Source organism: Rhinolophus ferrumequinum, chromosome 3 (genome assembly GCF_004115265.2).
Source record: "Rhinolophus ferrumequinum isolate MPI-CBG mRhiFer1 chromosome 3, mRhiFer1_v1.p, whole genome shotgun sequence".
NCBI lineage: Eukaryota > Metazoa > Chordata > Mammalia > Chiroptera > Rhinolophidae > Rhinolophus > Rhinolophus ferrumequinum.
Genome location: NC_046286.1, coordinates 45,726,366 through 45,747,570, shown reverse-complemented (window position 1 = coordinate 45,747,570; position 21,205 = coordinate 45,726,366). Strand labels below are relative to the sequence as shown.

At 35.8% G+C, this 21,205-nt stretch overlaps 1 protein-coding gene across 2 annotated transcripts in view; it reads left to right on the top strand.

Annotated features, from left to right (window-relative positions):
• The window catches only part of RNGTT (RNA guanylyltransferase and 5'-phosphatase), a 238,504-nt gene that overhangs the window by 46,455 nt on the left and 170,844 nt on the right, over positions 1–21,205 (top strand). The window lies entirely within an intron of this gene.

Here is a 21,205-nt window from a genome sequence, read left to right as displayed (position 1 = left end):
TTAGTACAAATGAAAATATCATTTGATTTTACACTTTAAAGTCTGATAAAGACATTCTATATTCTTATTATGAACAGAGCTACTTAATCTAAAAATAACTAATTAAAATGACCAAAAGAGGCTTTTTATCTACAGAACTAGTAGATTTCATGAGATTTGTTTACTAGTGTTGGGACTGGTTACCTGATTTATGCAATGAATAATGATTTTGTAGTATTCCATTATCTTGAATGCTTTTTCAGATCCTCTTAATTAGGTCAAGATCAATGACTATATTTGTAATTTACATCTCAGTAAAAATATATTTTTTTGTCTTGTGATTCTGGTCTTATAATAACAAAGAAATGATAGTGTCTTTAAAAATATTCCCCATTATAAAAGTAATTTGTATTCATTGTAGAAAATTTAGATAATGAAGGTAAGTAAAAAGACAAAAATGAAAAGCATCTGTAATCACCAGTTAGAAATGGTTACTGCTAACATTTATTATTGTATGTGGTGTAAGGAGGTGGTCCAACTTCGTTTTTTTGCATGTGTCTGTCCAGGTTTCCCACTACCATTTATTGAATAGACTGTCTTTACCCCAATGTAATTTCTTGCTTCCATTGTCGTAGATTAAATGGCCATATAGGCATGGATTTATTTCTGGGTTCTCTATTCTGTTTCATTGATCTATGTGTCTGTTTTTATGCCAGTACCATGCTGCTTTGATTACTGTAGCCTTGTAGTATGATTTTATGTCAGGTATGGTAATACCTCCCACTTTGTTCTTATTTCTCAAGATTGCTGTGGCTATCCGGGGTCTTTTATGGTTCCATATAAATTTTAGGATTATATTTTCAATTTCTGTGAAAAATGTCCTTGGTAGTTTGATAGGAATTGAGTTGAATCTGTATATTGCCTTAGGAAGTATGCACATTTTAACTATATTAAGTCTTCCTATCCATGAGCATGGTATGTGTTTCCATTTATTTGTGTCTTCTTTAATTTCTCTCTTCAGTGTCTTATAATTTTCTGAGTACAGGTCTTTTACTTCTCTGGTTAAATTTATTCCTAAGAATTTTATGGTTTTTGAAGCAATGGTAAATAACTGTTTTCTTAATTTCTCCTTCTGATAGTTTATTATTGGTGTATACAAATGCAACTGATTTCTGTATATTAATTTTGTATCCTGCTACTGTACTGAATTCATTTATCAGTTCTCATAGGTTTTTGGTGGAGTCTTTGGGGTTCTCTATATATAGTATCATGTCATGTGCATATAATGACAATTTTACCTCTTCCTTTCCAATTTGGATGCCTTTTATTTCTTTTTCTTGTCTGATTGCTGATTCCAGAACTATGTTGAATAAAAGTGGCGAAAGTGGGCAACCTTGTCTTGTTCCTGATCTTAAGGGGAATGGTTTTAGCTTCCCCTCATTGGTAGCTCAGCAAAATCTTGATGCCTACCTTTACTTCTAATTTCTCATCATAGTTAAACTATTACTATTAGTTTTTCATTGATCATGCCTGTGTATTTAATCTTCCCCTTATCCTAATAACCCCTATGTAATGTTTCTTGACTCTTTTAAGATGAGGACTTTAGAGTTCCCTGTCTTCCATTGACCTCTGTTATGTAAGCTCTAACTTTTTTTTTTTAAACTTTTATTTATTTTAAGTGTGTTTTTCCAGGACCCATCAGCTCCAAGTCATGTAGTTGTTTCAATCTAATTGTGGAGGGTGCAGCTCACAGTGGCCCATGTGGGGATCCAACTGGCAACCTTGTTGTTAAGAGCACCGCGCTCTAACCAACTGAGCTAACCGGCCGCCCTGTCAGCTCTAACTTTAATATTGTCAACTCCATTTTTACATTTACATGCTGTTTGGTAAACATAAGGATTTTTTTTAGTCTGTGATTGAATTTAACTGGTGGAAATATTAATACTTAAAAAATTATTTTCACTGAAACTGTTTTTTAGATTAGTGGAAAGGAATAGATTTCCTTTTTATGGCATGAAAAGAAAAATCATCTTAATATTTTAAACATCTAGGGATTTAATACATAGAATTCCTTACAAAGGCAGTGAATGGATGGAGAAACACAAGATTCATCTCAAGATTAGCAATCAGCGAGCTGGTGCTCCGTCTGATTAGAGCCTGGTGAGCACTTGCTGCTGATGTGCTGGAAGAGAGGTACCTCAGCTCTGGCTGCTGCCCGTGGAATGTACTCAGTGTTGCAGAATATAGCCATTCACTGAGAGGATCTCCACTGAGGAGCAGAGCCCATAATCCCAAGGCTGCTGCCTTCAGTGCCACCTGAGATGCTGCCAGAAGCAAATCAAGAAGTTTCTCCCTTTTTCCTTTTTTTCCAATCTCCTTCCAGTGCTGGTAAGGGAGTCTGGGACGTGTAAGTTGCTTGCCTCTCAAACCAAGATACACCAAGAGCACACAAGTATAGGGATGGAGCTGACAAAGAAAAGATGACTAGCTTGCCCAGAGTTCAAAGTCATGAATTCTGTCACTTAAAGTAGAATGTTCCTACTGTTTAATATAAATAAATTCTTTTTCACTCTACTAATTACCTTTACCCCATAATCGTTTTTCAACGTTTTAATCATTTTATTTCTTTCATCTATTTTTTGTTATCCCAGACTTTTTTATTCTTCTGTGATTTCTAACTTCTGTATAAAGCTCTGTTCCCAATTTTTAGCATGTTTGGATCTAGCTTTCTGGAGTCCATGTTTTTCTTTTCTCCCCTCTCTTTCCGTTTTTTTCTTGCTTTGCAGGGGTACCTCCTTAAATTGCTTCCTAAGAAAGTTATGTGTAGGAAGTAACCCATATGCATGCTCAGATGTATGAAAATGTTATTGCTCTGGCTCTGTATTTAGTAGTTTGGCTGTATATTAAATTTTAGATTAAAAACGATTTTCCCGCAGAATACTAAAAAACTTACTGTAATATTTCCTATTAACCTCTGCTATTGATAAAAGGTCAAATGCTATTCTGATTCTAGTTCCTTGTAAGTGGTCTGCCATTGGAATCTTTTAGAATTTTCACTTTATTCTTGGCCTAAAATTCCCCAGTGGATGTCTTACTATGAGTTTCCCTCCCCACTCTGTCCAATCATTGTGTTGGGTAGTTGGTGATCTCTTTGAATCTGAAAACCTGGCTTCTTCCATTCATGGAAATTTTATCTTTTGATTCTTTATTTCTTTGTCCTCATCTTCGTCTTCTCCTCCTCCTCCTCCTTCTCCTTCTCCCCTTCTTCTCCCCTTCCCCCTACCACCCCTCCTCCTTCCTTTACTAGAACTACTACTACTGGTTCTTATACCTTCTAGATTCTGGATTCTTTTTCATCTCTAATTTTTTCTTGTACTTTTCCTCTACTTGTTACTTTTCAGCTTTCTAGGACGTTTCCTCATTTTCTTTTTATCTTTCTAATGAATTACTTATTCCGTTATAGTAGAAGTTTCTGCGTTGGATCTTTGGGGTTTTGCAAAACGAGGCAGCTCCACTTTTGATGTTGTCACCTCTGTGCAGTGCTTCTCAGCACCTTTCCATCTATTTCTGTTGACTAGAAATTTATTAAAATAGTTCATCTGCCAATGTTTTTCCCTTCTTCATTATCTTCATTGTTGTGTTGTATTAGTTATTCATTACTACCTAACAAACAAATTACCTCAAAATTACCCCCAAGTTTAGCAGCTTAAAACAACAAACATTTATTATGTCATAGTTTTGGGGAGCAATTTAGTTGGGTGCTTCTGGCCCAGTGTCTCATGAGGTTGCTGTCAAGCTGTTGGCCAGGACTGTTGTCATCTCAAGGCTCCACTTACAAGCTCGCAAATGTGGCTGATGGCAGCCTCAGCTCCTTACTGGCTGTTGGCCTCAGGCCTCCATTCCTTGCCTTGTGGACCTGTCCATAGGCTGTGTTGAAAGGAACAACTTTTCTTCTGCCCACTGAGGTTTAGTGTTTGGGGGCTTGAGAATTAAACTGACAAAAGACAGAGAAGAAAAAACAAAGTGTATTCCTATGCATATGGCAGTGCACAGAACAAGTGGCTTGCTTAATGGGCAGTGAGGGGCTTATACAAGCCTAACTTAACAGGGGAGAGGGAGTGGAGTCGAAAGGCTTCTATGGGAAGAACAAATGGGTTTTTATTAGGAAAGACAAATGGGTTTTTAGGGCAACAAACGGGAGATTAAGAAAGTTTATGATAATGGTTGTTTATGTTGGTGCAGCGGTCTTTTTCTTTTTCATGATAGTAACTCTTCCAGAGAGAAGATTTAAGATAGTATCACCTTTAGTCTCCTTACCGGGAGTGAAGCTGCCCTAAAAAGGGATTTATGGCAGCCTCATTCCCATAAGTTTTTGCTCTTAGTTACAGAAGGGAAGCTCTGAGGTTTCTTTCTATACCTGCTGAATTTCAAATGTCTTCACTTTAAAGTAATCTTCATATTAACTCTGGGTTTCAAAGTGGGTTCCTGAAGCTGCCTGAGTGTCCTCACCACCCTGCAGCCAGCTTCCCCCAGACCAGATGATCCCAGAGAGAGAGTAATACTCTAAGACATCTAAGGTGGGAGGACTAGTCCTTTTCTAATTTCAAAAGTTAGTTACAATCACTTCTGCCATATTGTGTTTGTTAGAGATGAGATACAAATCCAGCCCACACTCAAGGGGAGGGAAATTAAGCTCTACCTCTTTGGTTTTTTTTTTAATGTGTACATCTTTAAAAAAATTAAGTATAATTGATATACAATATTATATTAATTTCAGGTGTACAATATAGTGATTCAACATTTGTTTGTATACCTTAGAATGTGATCACCCCACTAATTCTAGTAATCATCTGTCACTGTGCAAGCTTACCACAATATATTTTTTTTTAATTTTCTTCTCTCTCAAATTTATTATTATTATTATTATTTTTTATTAGTTTCAGGTGCACATTAGTTTCAGGACAAAGTAATACTTAGACGTTTATCATTTATGTCCCTCACACTGTGTGAACCCCCCTCCCCCATCCACTCTCCCTGACATCGCACAGAGCCATTACATTTCCACTGTCTCTATTCCTAACGCTGTACTCCGCTTCTTGTAAGTATATACATACATATATATACATATATATATATAAAATTATAGTTGACATTCATTATTCTTTAGCTTCAGCTTCAGGTATACAGTGCAGTGATCAGGCATCTACATCATCCCTGAGGTGGTCTACCTAATGGGACAAGTGTCCATCGAATACCCTACAAAACCTGTACAACATTATTGATTACATTTCCCAAATTAATTTTCAAAACCCTGTGGCCATCTTGTGGTTACTGACTGTTTTCTAATCCCCTCACCTTCCCCCTTATCCCCACCCCCCCGCCCATCTAGCAACCCTCAGTTTTTCCTCTATGTCTCCAAAACTGTTTCTGATTAGTTCATTCACTTATTCTTTTCTTTAGAGTCCACATATAAGTGAGATCATATGGTATTTGTTGTTGTGGGCATTTCGGTTGTTTCCATGTCTTGGCTATTATGTATAGTGCTGCAATAAACATAGGAGTATCACAATATTTTTGACTGTATTCCCCCTCACCTTTTCACCCATCTTCCCACCCCCTCCATCTGGTAACCATCCCTTTAGTCTCTGTTTCTATGAGTCTGTTTTTGTTTTATTTTGTTTGTTTTTTTAGGTGACACATGTAAGGGAAATAATACAGTATTTGTCTTTCTCTAACTTATTTCACTGCGTAATAATACTCTCTAGATCCATCCATGTTGTCTCAAATGTCAAGATTTCATTCTTTTTTATTGCTGAGTAGTATTCCAGTGTGTGTGTGTGTGTGTGTGTGTGTGTGTGTGTGTGTGTGATCTTTATCCATTTATCTGTTGATGGATACTTAGGTTGCTTCCATATTTTGGCTATTGTAAATAATGCTGCAGTGAACATAGGGGTGCATATATCTTTTCCAATTAGTGTTTTGGATTTCTTCAGATAAATACTCAGAAATGTAATTGCTAGGTCATAAGATAGTTCTATTTTTAATTTTTTAAGGAACTTCCAAACTGTATGCTATAGTGGCTGCATCAATTTGCACTCCCATCAACAGTGCACAAGGATTCCCTTTTCTCCACATCCTCTCTAACACTTATTTGCTGACTTTGGTAATAGTCATTCTGACTGGTGTGAGGCAGTAGTATCTCATTGTGGGTTTGATTTGCATTTCTTAATGATGTTGAAGCTGACCTTTTTGAAGAGAAGAGTGTCAAAGAGTTTGAAGAGTTGTGGACATTTTTTTTGTTTTTTTTAATTGTGTTTTTCCAGGACCCATCAGCTCCAAGTCAAGTAGTTGTTTCAATCTAGTTGTGGGAGGGCGCAGCTCACAGTGGCCCATGCGGGAATTGAACCGGCAACCTTGTTGTTAAGAGCAGGACGCTCTAACCAGCTGAGCTAACCGGCTGTCCCAGAGTTGTGGACATTTTTAAAACCACCAGATGGCTTTATAATAAAAACACACACACAAAAAAACTGGTGTTATCATTTTGATAGTGTATTGGTAGGGAAAGGAGTCATGCTGGATTATTATATTCCAATGTATGAATGCACCATAATTTATTTGACAAATCCGGTGTGGTTGGAAATTTAGATTGTTTTGAAATTTTTGCTGTTATAATAGTACTGTGATAATATTATTCTAGATAACATTTTTCATATGAGTAATTAATTATTCACCTGATAGTTCATTATAATTGTTTATTGCTGTATTCTGGATGCTCTGGCATATATTTGTGGGAATACACACACTTTTTTTTAAAATTAAAAAACTCCAGCATATTAAATATTTTTGTACCATTTTCTGCAGTGGTATTTTAATGACATGTTTTGAACTTGTGTATTTTCATATTAAATAGATTCATCACTGAAAAATTTTTTCCCCTGTTGGTTTAGTTTTGGCATTTCATGACTCAGTAGATGGCAGCAGAGGACCAGCTTTAATGCAGGCTGCTTTAGTGAAGCAGTGGAATTCTAGTTGTTCCCAGTGCACTGTACAACTAGTCCATCCCAAATATTAGTTGGGATTATTAAATATTTAGTAAGGATTAGGTGGATCAGTGTACAACAGTATTGAAAACAGCAGTTTTGATAATGTTGACATGTTCTTTTGTGAATTGCGTTTGAATTATTTTATTTGTAGATGATCGTGTAGTGTCATTTTGAAACTATTTTTTTAAAAACGTTTTTGCCATATTAAGTCCCTAAAAGTGTTTTTGTTTGCTTCCACAAGCTGATGTTCTTATGTTGGAATCTCAGAGAGTGAAAGAATTAGGTGAAGATTCTTTTATTCATGGGGGTTTTTTTTGCTCCTAGTTGTTTGTGTTGGGAGCAAAGCAGTCTAATAGAAAAACTCAATGTTGGAATATAACTCTTCTATTTTAGATAGTGAAACTTATGTGCAGAAGGTAGAAAAGTCATTTAACATTGTACGTGGTATATGAAAGACAGTAATTTTGAAATATGTGCTACAATTATATTTTGGGAAAGAAATTTCTATAACCACTTGCTTTCTTTTAAAAAAATCATATATATAGTATTTTTACTTTCTTGAAGAACTATGTTCAGCTTTTGCATATTAATGGTAATTTGGTTCCCAAAAGGCATTAGTGTCTGTGAGCTAGGTAAAGAAATCAAAAATGAGTAATTCTGCCAACTCTTTTTAAATTGTAAAATCTAATTTGAAGATTTTATAGGCAGCCCATCTTAGTACAGTGTATCTCTCGCTTTTAGCCCAGTTCTAATGTTGGTGCTGATATTTTTGCTGGCAGGTGAACTATCTTGGATACATTTTATTTTAGTAACATCTTAGAATTTAGAAATTTTATTTTTTAAAATACATTTCAATGGGCAGAGAACTAAATTTTGTCTCCCCATGAATTATTTTAGAATGGCTTTTAAGCCTCTTGTGTATTGCATTAGCCTGATAAAATGTAAACTACTGGCTAGAGGTATAGAATACAGTATATATGTAGGACAAATAAAATTGCTGCTTAAGTTGTAAACTTTAAGCAGTTGCACATTGAATTTACTCTGTCATCTGGCCTTAATAGTTGCTTTAATATTATGAATCCATATTGTATTTATTTTTGTAGTCTCAGTATTTAGCTACTTGCATTTAGTGTTAGCTTTAAGATTGGTGTGTCTAGTATTTCTCTTGATATTTCTATGTGAACATGAACAAAGACTAGTGGAAACAGTTAATTTCTAATAATGTGGTCCGTTAAACATTATGTAGTCATAAGTAGAGAAATTAAAACTTATTTAAAACATGTGCATCACTTAGCGATAATTTTACTCACATTTTCCCTATGTGCATGAAGCAATATTAAATAAAACCAAGTATCGTTGTGTTGTTCATCTTCCACATGTGTTTTTAATTTTCTTTCTTAAAAATACCTTAGTTGTACTATTAATCCATTTATAACTTAAAAATAAGTAATTGAGGGTTTTTATAGTAAAGTATTTAAGGTAAAGTATAATATCTGTGTTAAAACAAATTGTTTCCAGTTTCTTGTAGGTTAGGTCTTTTTTTCCCTTTCACTAAAATAATTAAGAAAACAATTCATTGTTCTAGTAGAAATAATACACACAAAAAAGATGTTTCTTACTTTAAAGAAAATTTCTAATTTTCAACAAGTTTTAAATGTACTTGGAGCCACCAAATAAAATATTTTAATGTGTGGTCAATTTCAATGGCAATAAAATTTTGAGAGGAAAATTATTTGTAACTATATTTTATTATATATGTATTTTTTATTATCTAATTTTTTTAGAAAAATTCAAAATTCTGAAATAACATCTGACTTATTTTTGAGAGGCAATGTAGCATAGTGGTTAATAGCTTGGGCATTGAAACTAGACTGCCTGGATCTAAATCCTAGAGTTTCTATATTTACTAGTCATGTGAGCTTAGGAAAGTTATATAACTTCTCTGTATTCCAGCTTGCCCATCTGAAAATTAGTGATAACAATAATAACTATGTCATACATAGATGTTATGGAGATCAAGTAGTTTCATCTAAAGCACTTAAAATAATACTTAACTAGTAGTAAATGTGCTTGATAAATGTAGTTGATGGTTACACGTTCTACCCAATTAGTAGATTCATTAAAGTAAAATACTGAAAGCCAAACTGTAACTTTCTAAAGAGAAAATTTCTAGTTGTGGTAAAGTTCTATTTTTTAAATCTGTACATAGTTAAAAAAATTTGACATGGTTCATGCCCTTAAATGGGTCAGAATCTAATTGCGATATTAAAATAGGCATACATGAGAGAACAGTGTGAACTGGAATTGCCTAAAAGTGACATGACATAGACTCTAAGAACGTAGGAGTTCTTAGGAGGAGGATGACTAGTGAAGAGTGAGTAACATGGGCAAGACGAGCAACAGAGGAAGTCATGAGATGGAAACAGCCTGCCTGAGCTGGACCGACCTGACTAATAAATGGTGTAAATCCAGAATCTATGTAAATTCTGGCCACTGGGAAGTTATGTACTTAAAGTGAAAGGAAGAAAATTGTTACATTGGTGGCTGGTTAAGTCCTTCGTTTATATTTTTAAACATGTCACGAGTTTTTTTTTTTTTTAACTTTCCGTTTACTTTTATTATTACCATAATTAATTTTAGATATGTTACTAATTCCTGAGTACATTTTCCTTTAAAAAAGTTATGGAAAAAATTAAAGTCTCTTTTGACCTATAATTTTCCTTTCATCAAGATTGTTACCAAATCCTGTCCATTCTACCTCCCAAACATCTTTTTTAAAAAAAATCTTTTTGTATGTCAGTTTATTTTTCTTCAATTACAATTGACATACACTATTATTTTATATTAGTTTCAGGTATACAGCATAGTGATTAGACATATAATTTGTGAGGTGATCCCCCTGATTAGCCTAGTACCAACCTGGCACTATACATAGTTGTTACAATATTATTGACTATATTCTAATTTCTATGCTGTACTTTACCTCCCCAGGACTATTTTGTAGCTACTAATTTGTACTTCTTAATCCCTTCATTTTTTTTACCCAGCCCCCTGAGACCCCTCCCATCTGGCAACCATCAGTTTGTTCTCTATGTATGAGACTATTTCTATTTTGTTTGTTGGTTTATTTTGTTCTTTAGATTCCACATATAAGTGAGATCATATGGTATTTGTCTTTCTCTATCTGACTTATTTCATTTAGCATATTAACCTCTAGGTCCATCTGTGTAGTTGCAAAGGGTAAGATTTCATTATTTTTTTTATGGCTGAGTAATATTCCATTTATATATGTACCACATCATCTTTATCCAGTTGTCTTATTGATGGGCACTTAGGTTGCTTCCGTATCTTGGCTATTGTAAATAATGCTGCAGTGAACATAGAGGTGTATATATCTTTTGAATTAGTGTTTTGGATTTCTTTGGATAATTTCCCAGAAGTTGAATTTCTGGATCATAAGGTAGTTTTATTTTTAATTTTTTGAGGAACCTCAAAACTGTTTTCCATAGTGACTGCACCAATTTGCAATCCCACTGACAGTACACAAGTATTCCGTTTTCTCCACATCCTCGCCAATAGTTGTTTTTTGATTTATTGATGACAGCCATTCTGATTTCTTATACTTTAGGTACCTCATGTAAGTGGAATCATACAGTGTTTGTCTTTTTGTGACTGACTTATTTCATAAAGTCCACAAGGTTCGTTCATGTTGTAGCATACGAGGTCTGACAATTAAGGACGTTGCTAATCTTGTTTGATATCAGAAAGATTATTCATTACGAATTTGTACCAACTGGACAAAGAGTTAACCAAGTTTACTATTTGGAAGTGCTGAAAAGGCTGAGTGAAAAAGTTAGACGACCTGAACTTTTCGCCTCTTCATGGCTCTTGCTTCATGGCAATGCACCAGCTCACACGGCACTGTCTGTGAGGGAATTTTTTAAGCAGTAAACAAATAACTGTATTGGAACACCCTCCCTACTCACCTAGTCTGCTCCCAGTGACTTCTTTCTTTACCCGAAGATAAAGGAAATATTGAAAGGAAGACATTTTGATGACATTCAGGACATCAAGGGTAATACCACGACAGCACTGATGACCATTCCAGAAAGACTTCCAAAATTGCTTTGAAGGGTGGACTAGGCTCTGGCATCGATGCCTAGCTTCCCAAGGGGAGTACTTCGAAGGTGACCATAGTGATATTCAGCTATGAAGTATGTAGCACTTTTCCTAGGATGAGTTTGTGAACTTCACTGTCCAACCTTGTATATCAGAACTTCCTTCCTTTTTTAAGGCCAAATAATATTCCTCTGTGTATATACACCACATTTTGCTTATCCATTCATTTGTCAATGGACACATGGATTGCTTCCACACTTTAGCTATCGTGAATAATGTTGTTATGAACATGGGCATACTAACTTATTTAATTCTTGCAACTGCCTTAGGAGGTGGAGATTTTTGATGAGAAAACTGAGTCATAGCGCAGTTAAGTGATTTGTGCAAAATCATAAGCTAGGAGGAGCCTGTCTGGGATGCCTGTTCCTAACCACCACAGTAGACACCCATATGTCTTTCTGTGTCGATGCCATCTGTTTTGCCTACAGATATCTTCACTCCTATTTAGTATATCTTAATATATAATTAATGGTATGTAATACAAATACCTTTAATACTAATGTTGGGAGATGAACTTACAGTATATTATTTTTTAATGTTTGTTGCATTTCAGCTATAAATCAACTCAATTACAAAGTAAAGTGGCATCTCTGATTGGATTTTAAGGCTCCTACTTGCTTCCCATATGCTTCTTTTCTACCAGAGGTGATTATTTGTTATACATAATATATTTATAACTTTTGGAAAACTTAGAATGGTAGAGTGGTTTGAAAAGGACTTGTTATATAGAGTATGAGAAATTTTATGGAACAGAGTTTTGAGTAAGAGTTTCAAGATGTGTATTTTAGGACAAGATGGTAGTACAGACATATAGGCTTAGCAGTAGGTGTGTACAAACTTCGGAGCAGTGGAGAATGGGAAAATGAGAAAGGGGCAAGGAAGTTGCAATTCTAAAGTTAAACTATGTTTGGAGTTGGACAGTTAGAATCATTTCATACTGCAGAAGGACTGCCACAGTTTGGTAGACATGTTGGATGTAATATCCATCAAAGAAAACTCATCATGTAGTTCTGTCTTCTGGGCAGGTAGAATTTTCTTTCCTGGCACTCCCTGAGGTTGGATGGTACCATGTGACCAGTTCTGGCCAATAAGCTGTAAGCATTCAATTACTTGTGAAAGGCCTTCTAACATGGTCCTTTTTCTCTACCATGAGCATTGACAATGTTTCAGATAGTGGTTGTTCCATCAGTTGAATCCTGGTGTAAATATTACAATGCAGTGGACATGTGATAGGCATGTAATAAGGCAGAAATAAATAAATAAAAAAAAAGAATCATTTCATAATATTTGATGAGATTTTTGGTTGCAATCTGCCTGCCTGTTTTTTAAGGGTGTAGATAGCAAGCACAAGTGAGTTTGGAACTGGAATTTTCTTTCCGAAGACCTTTATGATAGCATTGGTACCATTGACACTTCATGTAACCAAAGTAAGCAAATTAAATTGTTTTTTAATTGTTGGGTGGTCTGGAACAAATTTGCTCTATATCTTATTATATACTTGATTATTTGTATTATGTATCATTAATTCTGTGGAATGGGAGGGAGAAATCTACAAACGGACAGTGGGCCCTACACCTTGCCAAACTCTTTCATAGTGTTGTTTTTTAAGCTTTGCACTAGACTCTAAGTCTTGCTGCTTGAAAGGGGTTTCTTTAAACAGAAACAGCTTTGCTTTGAAAATTATTAATATCTGTTAATAGAAATAAGTACACGTGATATTTTAATGAGAAGGCTTGGAGAATTTGTAATTTTTTTAATGGTAGGTACCACTAGGTCTTCAAGATTTGCTTGTGATGAATTACCTCAGTTGAAATAAAACTCTTTTGACTGATGATTTTTCCATAGACAAAGTTTACCAAGTAGCAAGCTTAAACAAACTTAGATGAATAAAACATAGTAGAAAATCTGCTGTATAAACAGCATATAAAATAAAGACAATTATGCTTAGGTAGAAGACATTTAAATTATGGCAAATTGTCCAAATGTTCAGTGGCATGCTTCTGACGTGTCATTTAATATACAATTAACATTCTGAGATTAAAGTCTGGTTAGACAAATTTGACAATTAAATTGGTAGTGAAGTGAATGGGCTTGGCAATTTAAAATTAAATAAGACATTTTGTCTGTTTAATTACTGTTGTTTGTGTGTAAGTGATCACACAGTAGAATGAAACTGTGGGCTTCAAGTGAATTTAGAACTGTGTTTTCATTTCAGTGATTGTTAACATCAGCATTAAAATTTTTAAAAAGGTTAAGAGGTATGTGCATATGCTCTCTTTTATTTGTTAATGTGAAAATAAGAATGACCTTAATGTGAATTCTTTGAATTTCTGGGAAAATGAAATAAAGTAAGCTGTACTTCCTCAAATAATTTTTTTCCACGGGTTGAAATGTTATTTGTGTCAGATAAACAGTAGAATAACTGTTAGTTTGAAAGTAAAACTCGTGTAGGATTACATGGTTTGATCATTACATATTGATTGATCCTTTTGTGGAAGCAATGCAAGCAATGATGTTTAAAGTTATCTGACGTCTTTTGCTGAAATTCCTTACCTTGTGTTGGTAGATACAACTTTAGGTTGTGGGTTGTGTTTCCATAGAATTCTAGTCTGAATAGTAGCTAGGTTCCCAATGTAGCCTATAAAGCTTGCTTAATTCCTAAGGCATCTAAATTATTTACTTTGTATGTCTGCTGTGAAAAGTGACAAAATGTGCTGTTTCACCACTGGTAACTAAACAAACTATAATTGCGAGAAAAGTAAGAAGTTTACAAGAACTATTTTGACTAGTTCAAAAATTCTATTGAGGAAAATAGATTTGATTTTATAAGATAAGGAGGATATAGACCGAGAGTATTATGGAAATTGTTAAGGGGACTCTGACATTGATGCTTTATTTTGTCTAAATCCATTAAACACAAGTTTTCATTTTGCTTGATACAGAGGTGTCACTAGCCTTGGTAAGAGTTTTCTTAGGCTCATTAATGGAACCATGTGAATGAGGCGAGAAGGAGGAAAATTTCTTTTTTTGTTTAAAAAAATTGTGAAATACATATAACATAAATTTTCTTTATCGTTAAGAGTTGAAAGAACCAAAAAAATAATAGGTTAAAGAGGACATGGATATACTTTCTAAAAGAGATTACCAGAGATACAAGTTACTGAGCAGTGTGCTAGTGAGAGAAAAAGGCAAAGTGTGTATAAGCCTCCATGGGAAAGGAAGAAAGGTGGAGTCTGGCAAGTCAGCTGTTCCTGTATTGTTTTTAGAATAAGGTATGACAGGTATTGGTGGGTAGGGGGCAGAGCCTGACCAACTGCTCTTATGTTAGGAAGGCTTATAATTGTATCTGGGGAAGTGGCTCTAAACTGTGAATTTTCTTTATAAGAAATTTTAGTATGCCTGAATTTATTTCTGTATATCTCTACAACCTTGAAAATTGGGTTTCAGGGACTTGTGTGCCAATTCTATTGGGAATATAAATGAGAGGAAATGTAGCTGGTATTGAAACAATAGAGGTTTGGCAGTGAATTCTTATCAGAGAGAATATACAAAGGGAAAGTAAGCTATGGGCTTAGCATAATACACTTACCTCTGTTGAAGGACGAGAAATGGACGGCACGTCTCTTGGCATGAAGTTGTTATGTGAAGAGCTAGTACCTGTAATCCTTGGTCTTGAGGATATGTTAGGGGACATAACAGTGGAGTTACATCGTAGGCACATTTAACGCGCACTTGAATTCGGCTATATATAGTGGGCAAAGAGGAAGAAAACCCTAGCGTATCCATTAGCATTACATTGACTGTAAGCAGTGGAAATCCACTTTGGCTAATTTAAGCAAAGGAATAAATTGGAAGGCTCTCAGGAGAATAAGTCTCAGAAAATGGATCTGAGTCAAGGGAAGCTGGGCAACAAGCACCAGAGTCAAGGTCAGGCACAAGAGCACGTTGAGTATGAAGCCACCGTTGGCACTTGCTGACAGTCACCCCACTGTTTCTCTGAATAATTTTTCAGCTGTCTCTGTGCCTCTTTGCCACTCACTCAAGATAAAAGTTTTGGGAAAGGAACATTTGTTGTCTGGCTTTACTAGATGCTTAGCCTGTTTCCAACCTGCTAAGAACAGGGATAGAGAAAATCTGGACCTTGTGGTTTCCCATGTGAAAATGAAGCCATCCATATTTACATCCAAACCACGGTGCCTGTCACGTCTCCCACACTACACGGAACAATTACTCTTTCCTCCTTAAATGTTCCGTGACTTAGTAAATAAAACAGACGCAATTCTTCATGCCAGAAGCTTGGAAGTCATCCTTCACTTCTATTCCCTCAGCCCCATATTCAGTCAATAGCATATTGTCTTGTCAGTCTCCCTCTGAAATGTCTTAAATTGATCCACTTACCCCCCAGTATTGTTGCCATTGTAGTCCCAGTTGTGTACTGTAGAAGCCACATAATGTCTCTGGTCTACAGATTGGTTCCTACCCTATAGGAGTGTACATTATGCAGGGCTGAACTTTTAAACATGCAGGTCACATTTTGCTGTTTGCTAAGAACCTTGCAGTGGCCTGCCATTTGTTTACCTGCTGCTTCTCAGCTCCTGTCCCCCCTTCGTGGGTTGTGATAAGGGACTGGGACTCTGCGACTCCCTCGCCAGCTTGCTTCTTGGGTTTTACCATTAGGAGGCTGGCAGGAATTTGGAAGGTGAGAGAAGGGTCTTCTGATGTTTCTTGTGTCTGTATACCTCCAGCAGGCAGCGGCAAGTATCACTTCATTCTCCAGCTTCTCTTGGCATTCCCAGCACCAGGGATGCTATGCTGCTCCCCTCAGAGGTTCCAGCTTCAGGGTGGTCCATCCTGGGTGGAGAGAGTGCCACCTGTATCATCTCCTCACCCACTAGCCTGTCCTCTTACTGGTTTGAGCACCCTCCCTTCTGTGCCTCCTCTGGAGAGATTCAAACTTGAGTTGCAGGGCTCCGGTTCTTAGAGGTCCAGGTACCTGCCATATGGTGCTACCTCCTCAGAGGTTTGAGCACCCAGCTCCATGGGCCTCCCCCACCCTCTCTCAGGCACAGCCCCATATGCCCTGCCTCCAGGCTCCTAGCTTCTGATAACATACTTCTTCCGTTTTGTTCCCCCAGCCCTTCAGGTGGTAGTGCTTCCTGCAATTTTTAATCTTGATTACCTAAACCTTCCTTTTTTTACCCTTTCAGCCTTCGCATATCTATATAACCCGTCTCCTGTACTAAATCTCCTGTGTTTGAGTTATCCATTGTGGTTTCTGTTTTTTTCATACAAGGGGTTTTCCATTTTCTAGGATAAAGTAAAAAATAGTTTTCCTTCATTCCTAAGTCCCCGACTACTACTTTAGTCTCAAGCCATGCCATTCCCCTTCTTCCCTTCGTGCATCAGTATTCTGAAGCTGCTTTTAGTTGCCAGAACATGCACATTTTTTTGTATTTTGTCTCAAGGATATCGCACCTGGAACAATGTGTACCAAGCACTGGTTATCACCAACTTCCCGCTGCGTCCTTTCACCCTCCGGCCCACAGTGGTTGCTTGGCTAACGCCTGCACAATGCAGGTCAGAGGCTGTGTACTGTAGAGGTTGTAGATAGGCTCTGCTCTAGGTTGTAATATCAGCTTTGCTCTTTTATGGGCCTTATGACCTTTACTTCCTTAATGTGTGTTTCAGTTTCCTCATCTGGAAAATGGGGATAATAATATTACCCACATGGAAAGCTTGTTGGAAAGGCTTAAATGAGTTCATGTAAAGTGCTTTGAACATGGCTCGGGGCATAGGCATTGCTCAATAAGTAATAATAACTTGCTGTTATTATCAGCCGTATGAGAATCCCCCTAGGATGCTTTTCCTGACCTCCAAACTCTGATAGGTTCTACCTTTTATATGCTCCTGTAGCACCCTGTGCTTCACCTTTTCAGTACTTAGTGTGCTTGCGATTAATTGTTTAGTGTCTTGTTTTCTTGCTATGGGTATAAATTACATGAAGTTATATGAAGAATCTGTGCTGTTCACTGTTATATCCCTAGCATCCAGCAGTGTGCCTGATACCTGGTTGGACCTTTACCGTTTTTTCCCGAAAATAAGACCTAGCTTGACCATCAGCTCTAATGCATCTTTTGGAGCAAAAATTAATATAAGACCTGGTATTGTATTATATTATATTATATTATATTATATTATATTATATTATATTATATTATAAGACAGGGTCTTATATTAAAATAAGACTGGGCCGTATATTAATTTTTACTCCAAATGACGCATTAGAGCTGATAGTCCGGCTAGGTCTTATTTTCGGGGAAACATGGTAGTAAAGATTTTTAAAAATTGACTATTTTTAAAGAAAAACTATAGTGAGTTTGATAGGAGTTACTACAAATGGATAGAGATGGTGGTGAAATTAATTAATTTAAATGATCGACTTTTCTGTTTTTATTACCTGCCAAAAAGCTCTAGTATGGACACTCTATAATAGGAGAGGAGAAATACCTGCTAATTTTGAAGCTGCTGTGGTATGACAAACAAGGTTTAGCATCCCATCTTATTTCATTGTCACTAACCAAAAGGAAGTGTTCCTTGGACTCTGATTAGACTGTATTTCTTATTTTTTTTCTGTAGCTTTAATCACCCCCCCCCCCCCCGCACCCCGGCTTGTGAAAATAATTTGTGTTTATTTGTGAATGTACAAAAAATATAATAAAGTAAGCAAATATCATTGATAATTCCACATAGAGATGACAGTTATTAACATTTTGGTGTAAGCTTTTCTGTCTACCTGTACTGTATATACAAAGCTTTTTCTCTCTACCCCTGTAATCATATTATGCATTCTGATTTTTAGCTTGCTTTTTCTTCATTTAATATACTGTGAATTTCTTTCCATATTAATGGAGATTTTAATCAACATTTAAAAGTACTTGAATAGTATGCTTTTACGTGGATGTGCAGTCTTTATTTAACTGATCTGCTGAAGGATGGACATTGGAGTTCTCGTTTTTCACTTATAAGATGCTGGGACGAGCATCCTAATATGTACAGTCTTGCTTGACAAGTATTTTTTGAGTGCCTTCTATGTATATTCAAATAGACAGTGCAAACACCTGGTCTGTGGGAAAGAACAAAATTGATATGATCTCTGCTTTCATAGAGTGTAAGATAAATTCCTAGAAATGTAATTGATGGTGAAGTTTGGTTTGAATTGGTGATAAATTTAAATTATAAAATGTTTAAATCCTGTTTTACTCTTAGACTACTAGTATTAGGCATGTGAATTAGGACTCTGAGATGCTATTAGTCACTAATGTTTTTAAACAATTTTTCTCTTCTTTAATTAGGTCCTTCCTAAATTTCATTAATGTATGAATTACTTGATTAGTTTTACTTGATTAGTTGTCTCACATCTCAGTGACTGCCCTGAAAGATTGTTTCTAGTAAAGCTGGAAAACCAGCATTTAAAGTAAAGAAGTTTATAAATTTGGCTTTTTTTGGTAATTTATACAACTTTGGTATATATACTTTAAAAAGTGAATCAATGTTTTCTAATTCAGTGAAACTTCTACTGAATTAATTTTTGTCTTTTAATGAGACTGGATGTAATATGAACAACTTAGTAATTATGAATATTAAATTTGCTATTGAGGTAATTTCCTAATTAATAAGAAATTATTTTGCACTAGTGATTCAGAGCTACTGAAGGTAGAACCATAGTTATGTACTAAGCCAGCATCTGACAGTATATGGGATAGTTTCCACTTTTTTAAAGAATCTGGCTGCTTTCAGAGACGGGAGTAATGTGGAAATATTTCCATCTTTTTTTACCTTTCTCTCCTAACATGAAATAGCTCCTTACTTTTTGTAGGTATCACATAACCAAAGAACACATGATTTGGAGTGACTGGAGTTCAAACCAAACATCATATCCCAGAAACTTTTGTTCTAAAGCCTGAAAATGTATATGTGCAGAAGGATCCCTAAATACCAACTGCTGAATAATAATAATTCCTCTGGTATCTCCGCAGATTGAAGCTGTGTTGCCCATGAGCAATCCTTTGTAGTGAACTCTATCTTCTAAAGCCTTTTCTTCCTCAGGCTTTTATTCTGTTCATGTGTAAGTGTATATAGACAGTAATTTCTTTTAGTATTTCACTTTAAGTAAAAAGAAAGGTCTGATAATATAATACATATACACACATACACATATGTGTATCAAATAAGTGTGTTAAAATATGGATGGAAAATAAGCAATTATGACAGTAGAAGCAAATATACTAGCAGCCTGGGATTTAATATTTATTCTATTTGAACATTGTATTTAATTCTGAGCTTCTGGGCAACCAGTGGAAAGGGAAATATAATTTCTGTCATCATCAGATGATCAGAAGAAACAAACCAATTTTTTCCTGAGTTTTAAAATTTATTAGCATAAGCCAGCTTTCCTCCAATTGTGAATATAGGATGCTTATTCTGCCAAATATTAACATGTCAGGATTAAGTTTAGGAAAAAATGGGCTAAATAAGATAAACAGACTTACATATGTTTTCCTATAACCTTAAATATTCCTAGTATGTATCTTGACCTAAGAGAAAGATGAGGTGTTTCCCTAGTTTATTTTGCCACGAAATGCTTTTTCAAGTAAATATTAAGCTTTGTAAAATGCTGGTTTAGGTCCTTAAACAACATGATGGAGTGTGTCTTCAATACCATTTTTGCAGAAGATATCACAGTTGCTTTTTATTTGACCTTTTCTTATGTTGACTTAAATTCTTTTTGAAACACAATTCGGGATAAGGCTGACTTCTTCCAAGAAGCCTAAATTCTCCTTGCCCACGAAGAATTGCTGCGTTTGAAAAGCATGTGCAGGAAGGCTTTGGGAACTCAATATTCGTGTTGTCTGCCAGCCTGCTGGCCTGGCAGTTGGTCTAGGAGTATCTCAGATACGCAGTCAGTCCAGACTGAGGCAGATTTTATTTTCTAGTGAAACTGAGTCTCCAGAATCCCCATCTACTAGGGCTACAGCTGTTTCAATATGTAGCAAGAGCTCTCTACCTCCTCCACAGGGGCCTGCTATGACTACTTACTTTAAAAATACTAAATCCAGCATGTTTCCAATCCAGTTCCCACATGTAGCCAGCCCCTTTGGTCTTGATGCGCTACACCCTGTTGTCACACACTTCTTTTACCTTAATCAGCTCTCCCATTTCTCCTCACCTAGCCTAAACCTGTCTATTTTCTCTTGTTTAATTTGTTTATATGAAACAAATTATCCTTTTAATTTGTTTATATGAAACAAATTATCCTTTTTTATAACATCTGCCATGTACCATGTTAGCTTCCATCTCTTCATTTAATGTTTCTTCTGTGCCTTGGCCTTAACTTGATTCAGCTCCAGCGTTCAGTTGTCCTTTCTTTTTTCTGATATACCTCATGGGTATGAGGTTGGACCAACTGCTCAGCATTCTCCTCCATTTTCCATGGTACATCCTGACTATTATTCTTCCATTCTTGCATTTAACAACGAACAAAAAGCAACCTAAAATGATTCTGTTTCTTTGAAGCTCCTGCCTTTTTTAACTTACTAATTTCTTGCTGTCAATTTTCTCTCATTCTTTGAAGAGTTTGGTACCTGGGCGTGGTGGTCTCCCTGTTCACCCCAAATCTTGCCATTATCTGTTTGGTGGCATTGCCTATCAGTCTGTAATTTTCTCAGCTTGAACTTGTCCGGACTGTATTTCTATATATAGTATGAAGAAGAGCTCCTTTCTTGATCCACTGATGGGAATCAGTGATGGTAACTTGACCATTTGAAGAATGACATATGTTAAAGTATTTAAATTCTCCCATGTATTGATTGGCTCTAAGAAGATAAGGGCTAATAGAAATTCTCAAAGGCTTGTATTTAAAAATATTTTAATTTTATAGTAACGAATGAGAATTGTACCTGAAATGGTGATATCTGGCTGTATTGTAATTTTGATTCAAAGAGGGA